Source organism: Ooceraea biroi, chromosome 3 (genome assembly GCF_003672135.1).
Source record: "Ooceraea biroi isolate clonal line C1 chromosome 3, Obir_v5.4, whole genome shotgun sequence".
NCBI lineage: Eukaryota > Metazoa > Arthropoda > Insecta > Hymenoptera > Formicidae > Ooceraea > Ooceraea biroi.
Genome location: NC_039508.1, coordinates 15,382,283 through 15,399,153, shown reverse-complemented (window position 1 = coordinate 15,399,153; position 16,871 = coordinate 15,382,283). Strand labels below are relative to the sequence as shown.

Below are 16,871 nucleotides of genomic sequence, written 5' to 3'. Positions count from 1 at the left end.
GCTCGTGAATTACGAAATACTGTTGCCCTTAGTTCAAGGAAAATTCAAGGTATGATTATCTGCGCGAGAGTTAAACAACAAATAATTGATATCGGAATCTAAACGCAATAAAAAACATAACTTTTAATTACATTGATCAGATAGTTCATTTTTGAACTTTTGATATTAATGGATTTACCATTCTACTTTGTAGCGTAAAATATATCACTGCATATACAAAATATACAATGATACCACCATTTCTGTGCATCGCGCATTTATATGCCATGATGTATGGCTTCTAATGCCGCATAGATAAATGTGAAAAAACGTGATGTGTGTGATGCTTTGCAAAATGTTTGTTCCAGTTGAACACTTTTTTATGACAAACATGATTAACAAGGATGTACATAATTGTAATGATATCAATATTATGCACGCACATATGTGAATGTTCTTTATTGCAAAAGCATTTAAATGTATGTATTCTATTATACATAATATCCTCGTGTGTTTTTGGTTTGAATTAATTGAATTGGTTTCAATTAATAATTGATCCGAAATTAATTAAATTTAATAAATTCGGGGCTGCAATTAGAAGGTCTCATCTTTTATATATTTTCTGCGTCGTGGTACGCTTAATATAAACGAGATCAAACTAGCAAAATCTCACAATGCGTTACATTAAATTCACGTTATTTAAAACCCCGAGGCGTACGTTGATTATAATTAAAGTGTCGGACTAACGTCATTCGAGTAAACACCTGCGCGCATTAACAATTATCGATTTTCGAGCGAGGCTATAGGATCCCCTATTCTTGACGCAACCTTCGAGCCATCCATCCAGTAAAAATAATTACGTAAAAATATAAGCCACGCGTTGCGAACTTTATTTTTAATTGCACAGCGTTTATCTGCAATTGTTTCATGAATTGTTTCTTCGCGAGCTACGCAGATGTCCGACGAAAATAACATGAGGACGCAATAATAACGAATACTTGACTCACCGATATGTCGTCTATCGATACCCTCTCCCCATAAAGTCGTACCAATCGATCAGAGTGCCGCCCCGTAAACGAGGTACCGAGTGGGCGACTAATATTTTATTAGCATCTCGTTAGCACGTTGTCGTTAGGGGGACGAGACGCTTCATAAAATATGCAAGAAGCCAGGGATGCAGTATCCGCGGATACAACGCGCTAACAACGCGTCATAAACAATACATGGCATCCCTTGATCTCTCCACACACTAGTTGGCTGCACTAGTGAGGATGCAATAGTGTCGTGGCTTTTATTGTTCTGTCGATGCAACCCCGCAAATCGAACGCACGCGCGAACCACCACGGCCAAGACAAAAGCTAATGCCTAACGTAGTTAACGCTAAACTGACATCGCTAAACTTTAATCCGAGAGAATAACGTCGATCCCCATTTGACGCTTTCGATTGTCAGTGCTCGGCGGGGCGGCCTCGGCGAAGGCTTAATTATCCGCGGAAACTCGGGGGAAATTAGGATAGACCGATACGCGCGCGGATACCTGCCGGGAAGACAATGCTTCTTCTCAAAGATGACGTGAAATCAGGTTCCTCGATCGAGGCTCGTACCGAGAGAGATGAGAGTAAAGTATTTTCAAATTATGCTCTTTGTATTTACTTTATCATGCTTCAAAGGATATTCACTGCGAAGGATATTCTGTCATGCACAGCAAGAGCTATCCGCGAGAGCTTAATTACTACCTATAATCACATCTTGTTTGTAAATAGCAAATATGTCCATGATCAGACAGTATAGATAGATCTAATTAAACTGTATTAAACTCGTGTCAACTTCAGAAAGCTTTGCAGAGTATCCTCAAGATTCGCGTTGACTTGTTGATACTTGATACAGAGTGGGTCAGTTCGAAGGGTCGGTTGAAGACCAATCAGGCTTCTATCGGATTCCATAGTGCGCAACACTTGTGATCGGATATTGACGTTTCGATAGATCATCTTACATGTCGAATGTGGACGCGCATTGAATATTTATGAATTTCGTTATTGATAGCAAGCCTACGTAGACGAAAGTTAGGATTCTTGACAAAGTTATTGGATATAAAAGTAAAGTACTTTGCGCAATAAAGGTTCTCGAAAATTTTAGAGATTTTCTTTTTTTTGTTTTGAAAAAATAAATAACATATAATACTATACATATACAGTCAAATGTTTCTTTCAACGATGCAGAAATAAAAATTTCTTTTTGAGGTAAAAATTTTATGTTAACAATTTTCTCATCTAAAATAACAATACATTGAAATACTACGAAGACAATACCTAGACATCGGTTCGCGTTTCTCGATATCAGGTAGTTGCACGCATTTCTGCATTCAAGCTATACCCTGGCCTTTCGGAATCAAAAATCTTTTATGACACGGGATATTTTATATCAAAAATGTTCAATATCCACATCCTCTTTCGTGAACTTTGCATTTACAAGCGGGTCACACGTGCGAGGCATATTCTCGCGCCATGCTCGTAGTTTTCTCATTTCGGATTCTGAGCCTGCTTCCGATTAGCATCACTTTTTGAATGTCAAAAATTCAAGATGTTGCAGCCAGCAAAAATAACGATGACTGATCGGCACGGTTTAATAGTCATATTTTCGCTGATGCACGATGCTATATCTCATAATCCCAGATTCTTTTTTTAAGTATTCTGTTGCTGAAAAAGGCTAAGAAAATTAGTAATTATTAATACGCGTTTCTTATTTATGTGACTTCTATATAATGATCTTCGGCGAATTAAAGCGCGCTACAAGTGTCATCTCACTGACACTAAACGCCGACCAATCGGTACAAGTACATAGGGGTGGCATTTAGCTCGTTGAGAGCATTTGGATACGAGCCATAATACCGGCGAGAACACGATGGTATATATGCGAGAGGCAAGCCAACGAGCGACACGCGAATTCAATATCGCGGAGAAATACACATAAGCCAAACAGCTAATCATTTGATTCGGCGATTCAACGTAGCAACAAATTATAAATTATCACATAAAGATGAAGTTATATAAAATAAAATTGATTCATTAAATTTGTTAACTATGTACGTGAAAAAATCAAATCGCGAGAAAAACGTTGTGAACTGTATGATTTAGGAGCATTTGATTTCAGTTTATAATTTTACAATCGTTTTTAATACTTTTGAAGGAAAATTTTTATACTATTTTTAAAAAGTGACATCATATGCTATTATTAAGTTACTTTGAGTTGAATATCACTATAATAAATATAATGTCACCATTAAATACAAAATGAAAATGTCAAAGTTTTTAGACAATTATAAAAATAAAACAATAAAGTTGTTCAGAGTTATCAAGTAATTTACGACGTTCTTTGCTTATGGTGTTCAATTGTTCACTCGACAACTACGATAACTAAACAGTATCTAAACACGATTATGAAACATCCTGCAATGTGTACAAACGATAGAAATGTAAATGCAGTTACACAATTTTTGTTTAGTAAACGACGAAGCAAACCCACTTAGAAGTTGCGAAAGGAAAGTAATGCAAATTACTTTCATTTCTATGGCTAGCGATGCACGAATCCTCGTGGTAAAACTCGTACGAGAATGGCAAGTTCTCTTTGCTAAATATGGTAATTAGTTGCGAAAGGTATACCAATGGAAGAGAGATTCTATTCGAGATCCCTTGTTTAAGCTATTTGCATTGTAAGTCAAGAACATAGATACGACAAAACTGGTCTTCTTCGATTGCCTCATCGTCGTATTTTGTTCTATCTATTCTTGATTACTTACGAAATTCGTCATGCTCTCATTTACACCGTTCTTAATAATATATACAGGGTGAGGCACCTAAAACAGGCCACCTGAATATCTCGGCTGTTATTGGTGATAGAAAAAAATGTGTCAGACCAAACTTGCATGGTTTCGAGGGACACATAATTTGTTCTAAATAGGTTTTTATTAGGTGGACGCGTAGAGGTCATATGAAGGTCAACTTCGTTTTTTTAAATGGTATGATATGTTTTTTTACGTACCATCTAGTAGAGCGTTTGAAGATGCGCACATTGATCTACGGGTCAAAATCATTCAAGGTCACTGAAGGCTAAAATTTCTAAGTGCTAGAACTTTTTCATTTCTGAGTTTACGGTATTTTCAATAGCAGAGAACTCTAGACAATATAAAAAATATTGATATGAACAACTCAGAACTTCTCGGAAAAGAAAAATTTCTAACGGCTAGAACTTTTTCATTTCTGAATTTACGGTATTTTCAATAGCAGAGAACTCTAGGCAATATAAAAAATATAGATATCAACAACTCAGAACTTCTTGGAAAAGAAAAAATTTCTAAGGACTAGAACTTTTTCATTTCTGAATTTACGGTATTTTCAATAGCAGAGAACTGTAGACAATATAAAAAAACTAGATAAAAAATAATGATAACAACTTCGCGGAAAAAGAAAAAATTTCTAAGGGCTAGAACTTTTTCATTTCTGAGTTTACTGTATTTTCAATAGCAGAGAACTCTAGACAATATAAAAAATATTGATATGAACAACTCAGAACTTCTCGGAAAAGAAAAATTTCTAACGGCTAGAACTTTTTCATTTCTGAATTTACGGTATTTTCAATAGCAGAGAACTCTAGGCAATATAAAAAATATAGATATCAACAACTCAGAACTTCTTGGAAAAGAAAAAATTTCTAAGGACTAGAACTTTTTCATTTCTGAATTTACGGTATTTTCAATAGCAGAGAACTGTAGACAATATAAAAAAACTAGATAAAAAATAATGATAACAACTTTGCGGAAAAAGAAAAAATTTCTAAGGGCTAGAACTTTTTCATTTCTGAGTTTACAGTATTTTTAATAGCAGAGAACTCTAGGCAATATGAAGTAAATTATTTTCCCTTGCAGTTGGCCTCCAGTGACCTTGAATGATTTTGATCCGTAGATCAATGTGCGCATCTTCAAATGCTCTACTAGATGGTACGTAAAAAAACATATCATACCATTTAAAAAAACGAAGTTGACCTTCATGTGACCTCTACGCGTCCACCTAATAAAAACCTATTTAGAACAAATTATGTGTCCCTCGAAACCATGCAAGTTTGGTCTGACACATTTTTTTCTATCACCAATAACAGCCGAGATATTCAGGTGGCCTGTTTTAGGTGCCTCACCCTGTATATCTTATGATACGCATTGCAATTTTTAACAGTAATCCTTTTATTTCACAATTTTTATTCTCTATTGCCTTTTGACCTATGTTGTGATTTGTTCACATCTAGTTCTTACAGACACAGCAGCGAAATGCTGGACAATAGGAAGTTCTATAATCCGCGAGTAAAGGACGCACAGAAACAGAGGGGAGAGTTACTAAGCTCTCCTCGCATGTGCAAGATGATCGAATTTGATTTTCCAAATACAGGATGTACGTACGTTCTGTATAACAGTATCGCAAACCATAGCCGGGTACCCTTATCGCCCAGCGTTTAGTCCCGGATGGTCGCCATAGTAACAGGCACCCCCGAAAATCGCCCTTCTGCCTGTCTCCCTCTCTGCTGTCTCCCTTCCCCTTTCCTCCACCTTTTGCCTTCGACCTCCCGTAACTTCTCTGGTGAGTCTGTTGAAATTGGTTTACGAGCATAGAAGAGACACAAAGAGGAAGAGACAAAGTGTGATGAGTTAGGAGAAGGACCGAATCCTAGAGAAGAAAGGGATGGTTATGGGGCAAGGATGAGAAAGGGATGTGAAAGAGAACGAGAGAGGGGAGGAGGGAGAATCGGGCGGGATGAGAAACTTGCCACGCCAACATTCCTCTCGATCTCTCGCAACAAGCGAGCCGGGAGTACTTTCACCCGGTTTCTTTTTTCCTCCTCTAGATGTTCGACTCGTTTCGCTCGTCCTCCCGCGCGCAATTCTCTCTCTGTCATGTACACTCGAGCTCATTTAGCTGCAATCTTGCTCATTCGATCTTTACCCTAGACTCGACTTTGATTTATCGTGAAACCGTAAGGAGAAGAATGCTTTAATGCTCTTGCTAGGATCACAGTGCGTTAATTTCAGCCGACAGTATCAGGAAATCGTGCAACTGTCCTAAACGATGACCTGATCAGGCTCGAAAGTGTCAGACAAACGATGTTCCTTGGAACAGGTGTGCAACCGATTCAATGTCTTCAATGTACGCTATCGCGGAATATCGACTGACACCAATACTAATTAATGCCGATCGAATAACGCGTGTTATCTCTATCTCGATTAAAAAGAATTTCATCAGCGTCATATAATATTGACTCTCATCTAATGATTCTTCGGGTCACTACCTAGAATTAAAACTGGAAAGAGACCAGTTAAATTAGTCCCTATAAGTCGCAGTTAAAATCGATCTATCGGGAATAAAACATATTATTTTAATCAAGAGATGTAGATGCACCTACCGCCGTGGCCAGGTTTTCTCTTGCGCACGAAGTGATGGGAAAATCAAGCCACCTCGTTCTCTTATTTGATTGTTTCCTCGCCGTTGCTTCCCGACATCGCGCGAGTCTAGGTCTCGTTATCGACGAGCGAAACGCTATTTCTCTCGTCAGGCGTATTTACCTAAGCGACGTTGCGAGATGAACAAGGCGTTCTACTTATTTCAGCGGAAAATATTCTTGAGTAGGCCGCTGAATACGGCCGGGGAGAAAACCTTAGCCCTCTTCTCTCCCTTGATGGTAGTGGTCGTCATGGTAACTGCGTGGAACACGACGCGTCATCTCGAGAAAAAACGAAAATTGGATCCGGCTTGTACCAATTGACGACCAGCTTCGTCGTCTTAGATCTCCTGGTGAGGTGCATTCCGCGAAATTTGATCTTCCGGCCGCTTGATTCCGGGCTTTACCGCCGTTCCCCAATGTCAGAGGACGATAACGAAGTTATCTTGTATATCTTCTCCCGAGGAAGCGGGGACGCCGTAGAAATAACCGGACACTTTGAGAATTAGCGCTGGTATTAGTGTCGTGTGATATCACTTCCGACATGATCAGCAGGTGATGAATAACACAAATCATTTATCCAAATAAACTTCACGCTCTCGTAGAGCGATATGCAGATCCATTAGCCGATTATTACGATTTCGTGCGTGAAGCAAAAGGGAAAATGCACGCTCAGCGAATTGCGTTGATCGCGGGCAAATTAATAATCGCCTGTTTTCATTAGAAAAGATATCGCGTCGGATAATCGTCGAAAACGAACGGAGACGATTAATGAATGCCGGACGCGCGTATCGTTTCAATATTTTCGGTGATACGGCCGCGAATTAAACAGCGATGCAACGCTACGCGATAGCGTACGGACTATATGAAGTCGATAAGAGTTTAACGTAGATTTTCACACGGCTTAATCCTTGCCGCGCAGTCATGATTTCGAAACTGATTCTCGTTTGATTGAGAAGGCAATTATTTTGTCTCGTAATCCCGACATTCAAATAATTTTCGCGCTGGCGAAGCCAATTTGTGGACGGCGTACAAAGCCGAGAAACGACCGTCTGAATGACATTTTAATCTCTTAATGGCCTGAATTCGCTCGGAAAACTTGTCATTCGAACGGATATCTCAATTTATCCCCTCCAAATACTTTTGATGTTACCATCCGGTCTTGTCGTGAACTTACATTATGTGTCGCCATTGAAATTAAAACGAGAATACGGCTGTCGCTACTTCATGTAATTACTTACATGATCTCGGTCATCGGATCTAAGCCAAAAGGGAAATACTCATTTAGAGATATCTTATCAGATATACCTCGTCATCTTGTACAAGAGAAAAATTCCTAATCAAAATTAACAGATAATAGAGTTAAAAGATTTACATTCTCAAAATCATAAAATGATGAATGCATTCTCGTGACATATCGTTCAGTTTAATACGTAATTCTCGACTATCGTGTGTTCTAGCAGCTCCACAAACACACACACACACACACTCTCTCTCTCTCTCTCTCTCTCTCTCTCTCTCTGACCTGATACTCTATCCTGGTTTCTACACAGACCACTGATTAACACACCTCCCATATTGATTCAATCATTATCTCATCACTACATGAGATTAAGCTCACTGCAAATAGTTTCGATGCCGAGATGTAGGTACATGCACACATACAACACGGACATTTTCATTCTTTTTTTATAGGGCTACGGTCGCGTTATTGATGTTATTTAATTTTATTTGTTTATTGTGCATCGCGCACGATATTTTTCAAAAACAACGGTTCTTCGAGCATTATTCTCCGTACATATCGAGTACGAGCTTGTCACGTGTAACGTGGATGCACGATATTGTTCGCCTCGCAGGATAGATAGGTTACGCTAGCGTGTATCCGATCCGAGCATATTTTCCCTGTAGTCTTACCACAAGGGGGGCGTAAATGATCCGGAGAATCTTTTTCCTACCTCCGCGAAACGTACCGTCTGATAGAGCATCCGCTCCCACAGTGACGCGCTTTTACCCTGTCTACATTCCGCGACTTTATAGTCTTTATCCAGTGCCGCCGCATAGGCGCCGCAGCGCAAAGTTACCCGCATTCGTCAAGTACTAAAACTATATGTACGTCCTATATATATACGCCGCAGTTCGCTACGAAGTTATATTAACGATATTATTCACATGCGCCTGTCGTAGAAACTTCATTGTTTCGTATGAAGAAATTAACTTACCGTGCAAGAAAATTACCATACGTACATAAGCGCACATATAGTATAGAATATTATTAATTCCGTTAGGTACAAATTTCATTAAAATATTGCATTATAAATTATCTTTGACGTTTACATTTAATTTTCCTAAGGAATCAGACAAGTTAAAGACAAGAATGTGTAAAATAATAAATAATTTAAATAATACTTAAAACAAATATTTCTTTCAGTAACTGCTTTAATTTTTTATTCAGAGTGTTCGTACTATCGACACCATTGACGTTTTCTTCGTGCTTCTATCTCCGTCAAAGACACCGGAATAAGTAGTTCATCAAGTACCTATCAAAAGCTCAAATAGAACTGCATGTCAAAATCCGGACTTTGAAAAAGTCATGAATCTCTCGAAGCAACAGTATTATTCCGAACAAAATTAATCTGTTATATCAAGAAAAATGAAAACTTGGAAATATATTATTATATTATATAAGATAATTGCAATTATCCTTTTAAATAAGTAATGTTTAAGAAGCACGTTTATATGCGTTTTATTAATAATTGTATTAATTATCACAATTTTATACTCAGAACCATTATACGTGTAGTGAGACTCTCTTTTACTCGCTTTGAAACATCGTTTCATAAAACAGCAAGCTTTCAGAAGAAGCTTTTCTATGTGTAGAGTTCTTATGACTCATGAAGAAGTGTAACAAACTTTTCTTGTGGGCTGTACCCCTCGAATGACACTCTCAATACAGATTCCTTTCGTAACACCGTCAACCATTTTGCTCCCTTCTCAAGCCCCTTTTGCTAACCGAGAAAGAGAGAAAGAGAAGAAATCGATAAAAGCTACTTTCTCTTCCTCCTTCTTTGAAAGACGTAGAAATGTATATACATAAATATTTAGTAAAGCCGGCACAATTTTCATAATCCTATTCCTTGGCAATCATCATGAAAGTTTCCCCAATAATTAAATTCACTCCTATAAGCCAGCGGAAATTTGGTGCGCAACTCTATGAATGCGAGAATGTTACCCTATGAGAAACATAAAGCTTCCTGTGTGCCGGTGTGTGATATTAAAGTAACAGAAGCAAAATGCTATCGTCGTTGTATATTTTCCAGATGTGGATTTTCGCGAACGCGAAACACGACGAGAAGGAAAATGAGCTGCTGTGAGTGAGAGATCGCAAGAAGAAAACTCGCGCGATGCATCTCCGATGTCGGAAAAATTACCACGCTCGAGGGAAAACAGAAGAAAGGATGGAAGTCACCGAAAAGAGCACGAAGGGTTTCTGGAGACTCGAAAGCTTCACTATGTTTTCAAAAGTTCGTGCAACCTTAAAGAAATCTCGCCGATGTGATATTCCTTTTTTACTCATAAAAATAGTCGATCGTGGTCGAATCAAATCTCCCTTTCTTTCTCTCTATCTATCTATCTCTCTGTTTCTCTTCCTTTTTAGTCGTTCCACTTTCGTCGCTAAAATTACGGCCGTACTCGGGAAATTATTCGCGCGCGGATGCGCCGTGATGGGGAAGCGCAAGACGTATCGGTAACGAGGGAAAAAGGGCCGAGAGATTAAACGCCGTGTAATTACGCGACAAGGTTCGCCGTCCGTAGATAGCAATTACCCTTCGGTAGCGGGGAGTGGCGTTTTCTTTGGGGGTGCGCGCACGAGAGGAAATACACGGAGCAGCTGCAGTTGCAAGCGGAACGAAATTGCCTCGATTGCTTTCTCAGTCAAGCAGTCGCTGTCGGCGAAATATTTTTTTATATTCCGTATCTTTCGCGCGCTTCGTATACACGTTACCGCGGTACTCCACTATTTGTGGACGAGGACGTGTGACAAATCTGTCAGCATAAAATAGATCCCGCGAATTTGGTACACTGGTAAATTAGACGAGTGTGAATAAGGCAGGTTCGCATATTTATTTGGCACGTCTAAAACCAGAATAATAAGAGCACCTAATATAATATATTATACTATATTATATACTACATATACTATATATACTATATATAATATACTATATTATATATAAATACCAGAGTAATCTATATATATAAAATCCCTATTCTGTCGTTGAATTGATCGGGTACTTCCCGATATGCTAGAAACACCAAATTTCGCATGGTGATAGGGGTTCACCCCAGGTAATGGGAAAATTCTTGAAATCTTTAATTTCGGTCCAGGGACTACCTGGCGTAGACAGGCTGTTGTACTAGTATAATTATCATTGATTAACACTGATTGCATGAGAATTGCATCGACAAACTGATAGAGTGAACAAATGTATCATATATTAACAGTATTGACCATAATGATAATTTTGAGAAGCTTTATAACTAATTATGTAATCGATTCGACTTGGAAAAACGTCGATATAATTTGTTAAACCATGAAACCATGTACAAAGGGAGAAAATATGCGAAGCGCAGCCTGCGCAGCAAAATATATTATGCAAACAGCACGCGTGACTGTAAGCAACGAGGAAACGACGCTATTGCTTTCCGAGTGAAAAAATTCGCATTTTTTAACCGTTTCGCTTCTCCCTGGACACATGCGGCCGCATGCGAGTGTCGGTTTAAGCGTCATTTATTCCTTTCTCAGCGCATGGGTGTACCAACAGAAAAACCCATTTACCAATGCACGTTTCGGCGGATATGCATTGGCATCCACGGACGCTTCTGCTGAAATTGGATTTTATGGACTTTCGATCCGTGTTTGTCCGTCGGGCAAGTGACACGTAGAGATTCGCGCCGAAATCGCGTCGACGAAAACAGCTCGCACATATATATGCAGCGTAAAAAGATATATATGCAGACTCACGTGAAAAACGAACGGCGACGCTAGTCTCATCTTTATTCGTAAAAGAATAAAGAATCCACAGCTTGTTTACATGAATCCGGGCATGTTTCCAGAAAGCGCGTGCTCCGTTCATTTATCGTTTCCGCCTCCGTAAAAATCTCGTGTTTCTTAATCAACGTTTATCGTTTAGACGAGAGTGTATTAGTGTACCTCCGTGATAACGTCATTCTCGATTAAGTTTTAATTTGACTGGTCGATGCTGTCTTGCGAGACACCTGTGATTATTCGTTAATGCGCAATGCCAAGAATAACTTTGACATAGCGAATCTCGTTTCGTCCGATTTTGACTTGATATTTCATGCGTCTTGATATTTTACGAGATGAGCAAGTGAACACACACAAAAAAACTCTTGCTACAAATTTTACAATATTCCGGATAATATGTGAGATATAATCAACAGCTCCGAAAGGTTAAACCGTTATACACAGACCAATCCGTTGATGCATTGAACCTATTTTACCTCTGTTTCATCTTCTTGATATTTTTTGTGCACACGGCATGAAGATTAAAAGCATTGGTAGCATAACGTTCATCAAGATACCTTTTAATAATACGATGCCCCAGCTTTCTCCATTTATTACACTGTTGTACATTACGACATCCCACTTAGTATCTCGTAGTATATTTCCTCTTTATTACTCTCGTAAAGAGTCACCAAGCGTACATACTGATTAAAACGTTAATGAGTACGATAAGGATCTTGATAAAGATGTGATTAACGGCGTGTCACACAGGGTATTTTCAAGACACGGATAATTCGTTACCTAATAAGTCTCGTAATATTTTACGTTGAATCTCCAATCGGCTTCTTCAGGGAATCTTACATGAACGTTTATATCGGATCGTATTTAAATAGCCCGGTTGTTATAATTATAACAGAGAACAGAAAAAAAGTACCGCGTACTTGATTGCACCGTTTTAGCGAAAATACATGCGACCGGTAAAATTAAGGGAACGGCCAAACTCGATTCCCTCATTTAAAAATGGAAATGGTCGCCAATTAAACTGCACGGGGCCAATCACTGTGCACCTTCGCTCGTAATTCATTATGGAAATTAATTCTCAATCACACGCGAGGCGGACCCACACGAAAATTCTTTCTACCCGCATGCTTTTCTCTCGATTGTAACCTCGAAAAGTCTCACATTTTTATTGAACGACACCAAATTTAATTGCGAGCACTGGGCGAGCTTTTTTAACAGACATTTAATTAATGAACGACAAGCCACGATATTGCATTAACCTTACGGTTTTGTCTGCCACGCCCTGATATAATAGAGATTATTATATAATATAAATTTTGCAAATATTACGTATACAGATAATATAGATAAATAAATGCAAATGCTGTTTTATATTTTCTCTTTGTAATACCATATAATTATTCAAAGAAAATAATGAGTCGACATGCTTAAAATTCAACTGCGTAATTTGCCGCGTACATGTAACTTTTTTGGTGCTCAAATATAATTACACTTCTTCAAATACTGTTACGTTCTCGAAGATATTTAAATGTAATATTTATCTTAATGACACACAGAAATTCTTCCTTTAGCTGCTTTTATCACATTGCAAAACTTTCTTTAAATTCAAAAAGTTAAATTTAAGAAGTTAGAACATATGTGTGATCAAGAAAAAAAAAGTTGAGAATTATATACGAGAGTTTGCTACGAACATTTAGAAGTTAGAAAGACTATCGTAAAAGTTAGAAGAAGCATAGAAACAATATCCACATCCCAGCGGAGAGCTAATAAACAGCAAACAAAGTATCCAGTCCGACGAGAAATCCGTGACAGTTAGTCATGTAAGTTGTCAGCGTATCATTTCATATGGGTTGCAGGGTGGCAGTCGGTTAATGGGTGGCGTTCACTCGCGCGGGTGCAAAACGCGCGCCGCTCGGCTGTGCGCCGAGTGTTTACCTATCTAGGGAGAGGACCTAGGGCCTAGACGGTGGGCAGGGTAAAATCAATGCGCGGGTTAGACGAGCCAGAGCAGAACGACAGTGTGTAAGGGTGAAAGAGAAAGAGAGAGAACGGGATGCTGCACGAGGGTGAGAGAGAATGGTGAGAGAACGAGCGATGAAGCGAGAAACCAAGAGAGAGACGAAGAGGAGAGAAGTAGAATGAGAGGAACACGTACGATAGCGGACGATGGCGGAGAGGAGGACGAGCAAGAAAGAGCCTGCCGAGTCGGAGGGTGAGAGACGGGAAGAGAGAAATGAGGAGACTAAGGGGGACAAGAGGGCGAAGCGAGAGAGTGAGCTGTTGGATAGGCTGCTCGTAGTGGTGTAGGTTGTAGGTTCTAGCTACGGTAAGGATAGGGCGGAGGTATCGGTAGGCGGGTAGGTAGGTAACGGGAAGGGACTGGACGAGAGGAAAAAGGGAGGATGGTGCGAGAGATGCGGAGCAGAAGGGCGCAGGATTGTCGTCGAGCAGTTCGTCCGTCGTCGTAGTCGTTGTCCCCGTCGTCGAAGGGTGGCCTCGACGCTTTGTGAGAAGGGACGGAAAGCGCGGAGAGCCAAGCGGCCTGACTACAGCCGCTCTAGAGAGCGGTTCTCTGAAGGGTGCCGTTCTGACACACTGCTCCATATTCCAACCGGCCGACGCACACCGACACACTGACACCCCAACGAACGACCCACCCTCTTTCCTCCTTCCATCCTCCGCTTCGGCTTTCACCCTCAACGCGAGACCACTGCCGCCGTTACCGTTGCAATTCAGACACCGTCCACGGACGGTGGTGATCGCCGATGCATGTGACGCAGTACTCGTAATGCCCGCGGCGACCCGAGGGATGCTGTTTCTGTTTCGTTAGGGTGAGTGGACTGGTACTTCGAGCGGCTTTACGACTGACATAGGTGTTACGATCCAGCAATCGTAAGTCCTTATCTCACCGAAGAATGCGCGCGTGGAGATTACAAATCGTCGCTGCGTCGCGATTCTATTCAATAGTCATGAAATTAAATAGCGTAAAACAATTTTTCTATTTTTGTATCGGAGATTCAAAAAAGCTGAGACACATCTAAATGAGGATATCAACCTTCTCATTTGCCTTCGCAATGATACAGATTCACGTGTATCATCTAATTCAATTCGATCATCAATTGCAGCTCACGAGATAATGATACATTTTGCCAAATATGAAGAAAAATCACAAATAATTACGATACTTTAAAATTGTTTTGTCTCCGAATAAGAATTAAGTATAGTGCACCTCGAGTGCTTCCTTGAATGTTCAACACTCAAAATCTCCTCTAAGATTCGATCTGTTTATATAATCCTCTCTAGCATAACTTCCATCGACAACTAGAAGAAGACATGGCCAGATAAAACGTGAGAGACGGCTGTTTCTGTCCTTATTGGGTCAACCGATATATGCACATCGACGTTTAAGAGGCCGCAGATATCGAGGCAACCTCGCTTGCTCGAATCACAAGAGCTTACAGTTTCCAGATAAACACTCCACTGATGGTTTTCAATGTGCTCGTATATCGATTTCAACGTCTTGTCGCCCCCGACAACGTTATCCAACTAGCAGAAACTAACGGTGGATGCCTTCGATCCTCGAACTACTCTAGAACGTGGACTCGATAGTGGCAAGATAACTGCGATGGCGTCTTGCGGCTCGTTCCGGAGAATTCATCGTCATCGCTGTGTTAATTACGCGGTATCGAGTGTTTAATTAATTAGTGCATTGATTACCACGTCATGCACGCATAATGATCATGCTTGTTCCGCCGAGATCATGCGTGTATTAGGTGCATACTTGCGGTCCACTCAGTAATAGACTTGTATTAATGAATTATTTGATTAAGACAACATATTCCTTTTTTCTACCTTTTATAGATTCAAAATAAATTTGTTTTGGTATTAGTCACAAATAAAAAACTTTGATTATATAAATTATATCATATATGTGCAAATATTTTTTTATAATATTTCATCATAGTATTTATCATCATGTTATTGAATCTGTCGCGTTAAATATCACTAGAGTCGTTTAGATTCTATAGAAATCTAATATTTGGTCACGTATTTGTATTTCTGTATTATAAAATAATTTGAATGTACAAATAACAGGGAATACGAGCAAAATTGCTAAATTGCAAAAGAATTACATCGTGAAAAATGACTTTTGAGATCATTGATGAGCTTCATAGTAGTACTAGGAGCATTGAAATATAACGTACTTATTTTTCAATATCATAGAAATCCCATGGTATAATATATTATACTGTAAGTGGAAATAGCGATACGTAGTTACAGCTTAGTATCACCATTTCATTTGTTCTCCGTTGATCCATCATGAAAACTGAGTTAAACGCGACAAAGTCACGCGAAATGAACTGCGAACAATTTGCAGTAAAGTCGAAACTAACATCCCCTTTCTGTCACACGCAGCGTGAGCATTCCCGTCATATAGCGCTCATCTCGCGCGCTACACCAATAGCTCAACTAAAGATTGCCGTATAATCCCGGCCATATATCCGGCATCTTCATAAGCCCTCCCATGTATTATCCCGTCCTGTAGCCTATATCCTGTCTACTATATCTGTATCATATTAGCCTTTATTTTTCGGGTACTCGATTGCAAACTCATGGAGGTGAAGCCGACCAACTTTGGCGATATCACACGACAGCTGTTGCTTACCCATAATACTACGAGTGCAGGAAGGAGGCAATTTACCTTACACGCGCTCTCGCTGGGCTTTATTCCAAACTATACGAGACCATACCTCTACGTGAGGTCTATACTTCGTCTCATAACTGGCCAGATTTAAAGCCCCCCATGAAAAAGAATAAAGTTTTACCCGCGTCGTACACTATCATCATTCCAGATCTGAAATGAAAAAAAGAAATGCCGCAAACGATATAATAAGACGGAAATGTTTACTTCTACGAAACAACTGTTCGGAGCAGAGATAAATCTAACATTTTAACCGTAACCGTGACAAAGGACTCGCTAACTCTAACGCAACAATGCGGTACGTGCTTAATTATTCTAGCCCACAATTTTTGTTGAAAGTCGCTAATATACGGAGAAACTACACAGTATGCTTTTTGGGCGCAAATTACACTAACGACGCGTCTTAAACAATGCACTCCTCGCCTATTGCTATGGGTCTGGGTCGTGGCGAGTTACCGTAACGACCTTGTCGCGCACTCGCAAAAAGATAGAGACCATAACTACTTGTTGGCTCGCCGACCTAGCTGTTGGTTCGTACTACTGCGTACGCCACGTAACAGAGGGCGTAAATATACAGGGTGTCCCGGGTTTTAACCGACAAACTGCGGGAGCATATTCTACTAGTGGAAATAAGAAAAAATTCTTATATCGAGTTTGCTTAGAA

The 16,871-nt window shown here is 39.7% G+C and overlaps 1 protein-coding gene and 1 long non-coding RNA gene across 9 annotated transcripts in view; one reads left to right on the top strand and one right to left on the bottom strand.

Moving 5' to 3' along the window:
• The window catches only part of LOC105277220 (neuronal acetylcholine receptor subunit alpha-7), a 204,143-nt gene that overhangs the window by 172,334 nt on the left and 14,938 nt on the right, over positions 1 to 16,871 (bottom strand). The gene's annotated exons all lie outside the window — the stretch shown is intronic.
• On the top strand, positions 10,743 to 15,427 carry LOC105277219. Its single transcript, XR_893573.2, has 2 exons — positions 10,743 to 14,336; positions 14,809 to 15,427. It is a non-coding gene; the product is annotated as an uncharacterized LOC105277219 (long non-coding RNA).